The sequence below is a fragment of the Vicia villosa genome, linkage group LG5 (assembly GCF_029867415.1).
Source record: "Vicia villosa cultivar HV-30 ecotype Madison, WI linkage group LG5, Vvil1.0, whole genome shotgun sequence".
Taxonomy (NCBI): domain Eukaryota; kingdom Viridiplantae; phylum Streptophyta; class Magnoliopsida; order Fabales; family Fabaceae; genus Vicia; species Vicia villosa.
This window is the reverse complement of record NC_081184.1, coordinates 88,675,670-88,681,872: the sequence shown is the minus strand read 5'-3', so window position 1 is coordinate 88,681,872 and position 6,203 is coordinate 88,675,670.

Below are 6,203 nucleotides of genomic sequence, written 5' to 3'. Positions count from 1 at the left end.
GCAACTTGAACTTCGGAATCATTCTTTCCTCTGGATTCTTCATGATTTGGATCAGAAATGTCTATATCTGCAAAATTCTCATTCTGCTTTGGCTTTTCAATACCAAGCTTATCATCAAATCTGATATTGATTGATTCCTCAACTATCAGAGTTTCAGTATTGTATACTCTATAGCCCTTAGAGCGTTCAGAATATCCCAGAAGGAAACACTTCTGAGCTTTGGAATCAAACTTGTTCAGATGATCCTTAGTATTCATAATATAAAAAACACAATCAAATAGATGGAAATATGAAATGTTGGGTTTTTTGTTCTTCCACAATTCATAAGGAGTCTTATTGAAAATAGGCCTAATAGAGATTCTATTATGAATATAACATGCTGTGTTAATTGCTTTTGCCTAGAAATGCTTAGCCATATTAGTCTCATTGATCATGGTTCTGGCCATTTCTTGGAGAGTCCTATTCTTTCGCTCAACAACTCCATTTTGTTGTGGAGTTCTAGGACAAGAGAAATCATGGGCAATACCATTTTCTTTGAAATAAATTTCAAAGAATCTGTTCTCAAATTCACCACCATGATCACTTCTGACTTTTATGATTTTACATTCCTTTTCAGATTGAATCTGATTACAGAAGTCAAAGAACACAGAATGTGACTCATCCTTGTGTTTTAGGAACTTTACCCATGTCCATCTGCTGTAGTCATCTACAATGACCAATCCATATTTCTTGCCTCTGATTGATGCTATTTTGACTGGGCCAACCAAATCAATGTGCAGAAGTTCTAAAGGCTTAGAAGAAGAAACACTTAAACGCAAGTTTTAAAAACTTCCCTTTCTTACATGATTCATAAAGAGCATCTGATTTATATTTCAGATTAGGGAGTCCTCTGACCAGATTGAGTTTGTTAATCTGAGAAATCTTTCTCATACTAACATGACCCAATCTTTTGTGCCAGACCCAGTGCTCTTCGTTAACAGACAGAAGGCAAGTAACCTGTTGGTTCTTAAGATCTGCAGATCAATCTTATAAATGTTGTTCTTTCTTTTTCCTGTAAATAGGATTGAGCCGTCCTTTTGACTAACAGCTCTATAGGACTTTTGATTAAAGATTATGTCATAACCGTTGTCACTTAATTGACTTATGGACAATAAATTATGAGCTAATCCATCTACTAAAAGAACATTAGTTATAGAGGGATAATTACCAATACATATGGTTCCAGAGCCTATGATTTTTCCCTTCTGATTCCCTCCAAACTTCACTTCTCCTGCAGATCTAACTTCCAGACATTGGAACATAGACCTTCTTCCCGTCATTAGACTTGAGCACCCAGAGTCCAGGTACCATGACATGTTTGTCTTTTGTGCTTTGAAAGAGATCTGCAATAGGAATTATCTTTTCCTTAGGTACCCACATTATTTTGGGTCCTTTGGGGTTAGTCCTTCTCACGTTCTGATTGAACTGAGATTTTACATAAGTTTTTTCAGAATGTGCAACAGCATGTTTCTTTGTGTGTGTGAGATGGAAACTTTAAGAGTGTGATGTGTGTTTGATATCATGAGAATGACCATACTTAAACTGTTCATAAAGAGGTTTGTATTCAATAATCATTTCATCAACAGGTTCTAATTTATATAGAATTTCTCCCTCAAAACCTATACCTATTCTTTTATTTCCGTTAACACCATAAATCATATAGGCTAACTGACTTTTGCCTATACCTCTAGATAAGTACTTTCTGAAGCTCAAGTCATATTCTTTCAGAATATTGTTAGTGCTTGGAATAGACATGTCTGAACTTGAAGATGTTTTCAAAGAAACAACACCTTTAGTTCATTTTAAAACTTTTTATTTTAGTTCAGAGTTTTCTTATTCAAATCTCTTAGTTTCAGATGCAAAAATCTTTTTGAGATTTTTGTATTTGAGACTAAGTTTACTCTTGACTTCCAGAAGTTCTGTTAAGCTAGAAACTAAGTCTTCTCTAGTGAGTTCAGAAAATACCTCTTCAGAGTCTGAATCAGAAGTAGATTCTTTTCAGCATCAACTGTTGCCATGAGTGTTATGTTGGCTTGCTCATCTTCAGAGTCTGACGCTTGATCTGATGAATCAGAGTCATCCCATGTAGCCATCATGCCTTTCTTCTTTTCAAACTTCTTTCTTGGCTTTTCCCTCTGAAGCTTAGGACATTCATTCTAGGTTCTTTAGGAATTGACATTCTGCATTGTTCTCTAGGAATGCTCTTGTTCTGATGGGATCATCTTTCTTTCCAATGATAACATCTTCTGGATGAGCAGAGTTAAGTCTAAAAGATCTTCTGAGTGTTGGCTCTTCAGATATTCTGAGATTCTCTAAAGATGCTGTAAATTGATCTTCTGATACATCTTTACCCTTGGGTTCTTCATGATCTGAGTTAGAGATATCTATATCTGCAAAATTCTCAAACTGCTTTGGCTTTTCATTGCCAAGCTTATCATCTAATCTGATATTGATTGATTCTTCAACCACCAGAGTTTCAGTATTGTATACTCTGTAGCCTTTTGAGCATTCAAAATATCCAAGTAGAAAACACTTCTAAGCTTTAGAATCAAACTTTTTCAGATGATCTTTGGTATTCAGAATATAACATAAACATCCAAATGGATGGAAATATGAAATGTTGGGCTTTCTGTTCTTCCACAATTCATAAGGAGTCTTAATTAGAATAGGTCTTATAGAGATTCTATTCTGAATATAACATGATGTGTTATTTGCTTTTGCCCAGAAATGCTTATCCATATTAGTCTCATTGATCATGGTTCTGGCCATTTCTTGTAGAGTCCTATTCTTTCGTTCTACAACTCCATTTTGATGTGTAGTTCTAGGACAAGAGAAATCACGGGCAATACCATTTTCTTTGAAATAAATTTCAAAAATCTGTTCTCAAACTCACCACCATGATCACTTATGACTTTTATGATTTCGCATTCCTTTTTAGATCGAATCTGAGTACAGAAGTCAAAGAACACAAAATCGGACACATCCTTGTGTTTTAAGAACTTTACCCAGGTCCATCTGCTATAGTCTTCTATGATGACTAATCCATATTTCTTCCCTCTGATTGATGCTGTTTTGACTGGGCCAAAAAGATCAATGTGCAGAAGTTCTAGCGGCCTAGAGGAAGAGACAAAAATTTTAGACTTGAATGCAGGTTTTGAAAACTTCCCTTTCTGACATGCTTCACAAAGAGCATCTGATTTATATTTCAGATTAGGGAGTCCTATGACCAGATGAATTTTATTAATATGAGAAATCTTTCTCAAACTAGCATCACCTAATCTTCTGTGCCAGACCCACTGCTCTTCGTTAACAGACAGAAGGCAAGTAACCTTTTGATTCTTAAGATCTGAAAGATCAATCTTATAAATGTTGTTCTTTCTCTTGCCTGTAAATAGGATTGAGCCATCCTTCTGACTAATAGCTTCGCAAGACTTTTGATTAAATATTATGTCATAGCCATTATCACTTAATTAACTTATGTACAATAAGTTATGAGCTAATCCATCTACTAAAAGAACATTAGTTATAGAAGGAGAGTTACCAATACATATGGTTCTAGAGCCAATGATTTTGCCCTTCTGGTTCCCTCCAAACTTGACTTCTCCAACAGATTTAAGTTCCAGATCTTGGAACATAGACCTTCTTCCCGTCATGTGTCGTGAGCATCCAGAGTCCAGGTACCATGACATGTTTGTCTTTGTCTTTTGAGCTTTGAAGGAGATCTGCAACAGGAATTATCTTTTCCTTAGGTACCCACATTCTTTTGGGTCCTTTTGCGTTAGTCCTTCTCAAGTTCTGATTGAACTGAGATTTAGCATAAGATTTATCATAAGATTTTCTAGTGTGTGCAACAACATATTTCTTTGTGTGTGCTATGTGGAAACTCTTAGAGTGAGATGTGTGCTTAATATCATGAGAATGGCCATACTTGAACTGTTCATACAAGGGTTTGTGTTTGATAATCATCTCATCAACAAGTTCAAGTTTGTATGGGATTTCACCCTCAAAGCCTATGCCTGTTCTCTTGTTTCTACTTACACCATATATCATAGAGGCTAGCTGACTTCTGCCTATACCTCTAGATAAGAACTTTCTGAAGCTCAAGTAATATTCCTTCAAGATATTGTTAGTACTTGGAATAGATTTTTCTGAACTTGAAGATGATTCAACATCTTTAGTTAATTTTAAAACTCTTTCCTTAAGTTCAGAATTTTCTATTTCAAGTCTCTTAGTTTCAGATTCAAAGAGCTTTTTAAGCTTTTTGTATTTGATACTAAGTTGACTTTTCTAGAAGTTCACATAAACTAGAAACAAGGTCTTCTCTAGTAAGTTCAAAAAATACCTCATCATAGTCTAAATCAGAAGTAGACTCTTAACCAGCGTCAATTGTTGCCATCAGTGCTATGTTGGCCTGCTCATCTTTAGAGTCTGACTCTTGATCTAATGAATCCGAGTAATCCCATGTAGCCATAAGACCTTTTTTCTTTTTAAATCTTTTCTTGGGCTTTTCCCTCTGAAGCTTTGGACATTCATTCTTGTAGTGTCTAGGCTCTTAACATTCATAGCACGTCACCTTCTTTTTGCTAGATCTTCTGTGTTTAGAAGATTCTCCCTTCTCAGCTCTTTTGATGTTCTTGAAGTTCTTGAACCTTCTCTGCTTACTCTTCCAGAGTTGATTTACTCTTCTGGATAGGAGAGATAGTTCATCTTCTTCTTCTTCTGACTCTGACTCGTCAGATTCTTCTTCTTCAGCCTGAAAAGCGTTTGTGCATTTTTTATTATTAGATTTTAATACAATATACTTACCTTTCTTTTGAGGATCATTTGCATCCAGCTCAATCTCGTGACTCCTTAGGGCACTTATCAGCTCTTCAAGAGACACCTCATTCAGATTCTTGGCAATCTTGAATGCAGTCACCATGGGTTCCCATCTTCTGGGTAAGCTTCTGATGATCTTCTTTACATGATCAGCTTTGGTGTAACCTTTATCTAGCACTCTCAATCCAACAGTCAGAGTCTGGAACCTTGAAAACATTGCTTCAATGTTCTCATCTTCCTCCATTTTGAATGCTTCATATTTCTGGATTAGAGCTAGAGCCTTTGTCTCTTTTACTTGAGCATTTCCCTCATGAGTCATCTTTAGAGATTCAAAGATATCATGAGTTGTTTCTTTGTTTGTTATCTTCTCATACTCAGCATGAGAGATAGCATTTAACAATATGGTACTTGACTTGTGATGATTCTTGAATTCTTTCTTTTGGTCATCACTCATAGCTTGTCTTGTAATCTTGACTCCATGAGTGTTTACAGGATGTGTGTAACCATCCAACAATAAGTCCCATAAGTCACCATCTTGACAAAGAAAGTAACTTTCAAGTTTATCCTTCTAATACTCAAAATTCTCACCATCAAAGACTGGTGGTCTATTGTAACCATTGAAGCTACTGCTTCCATTGTTACCTTTGTTTTGTTCAGGAGTAGGAGTAGAAGAAGTTGTTTCAACCATTTTAATTTTGTGTTTTTCTCCCTGAATCTTTTGTCTAACACGGTTAAGTGCTTGCACCTAGAATCGGCGCTCTGATGCCAATTGAAGGAGTGAAAAACACATAGAAAGGGGGGATTGAATAAGTGTAATTTCTCAAAAAGGTAGATAAAAAATAAAGAACACAATTATTTTTATCCTAGTTCGTTGTTAACTAAACTACTCCAGTCCACCCCTAACAATGTGATTTACCTCAACTGAGGATTTAATCCACTAATCAAACTGATTACAATGGTTCTCCACTTAGATACCCTCTAAGTCTTCTAGAGTCTACAGATCACAACTTGATCACTCTAGGAAATCCTTTTACAATCAATGTAAAATAAAATGTTACAAAAGTATAACTTGCTTCTAATAAAGCTGTAATCATAAAGTAATATTTCTCTTAAGTTCTAGTTCTTAACACTCACTAAGATATTACAAAGTTGTGAGGTTGAAGACGAAGTTCTTCTTTGATTTTCAGTTTGACAGTGTTTCGGTGTATTTGCGCTAGAGTGTTGTATGCTGCTTCTGAATGGAACTTCTATATATAGGCGCTTGAGAGGAAATGACTGTTGGGAGCATTTAATGCTTTGCGTGAATAGTACAACGCTGCATTTAATGTTTCACACTTTTGTCAACT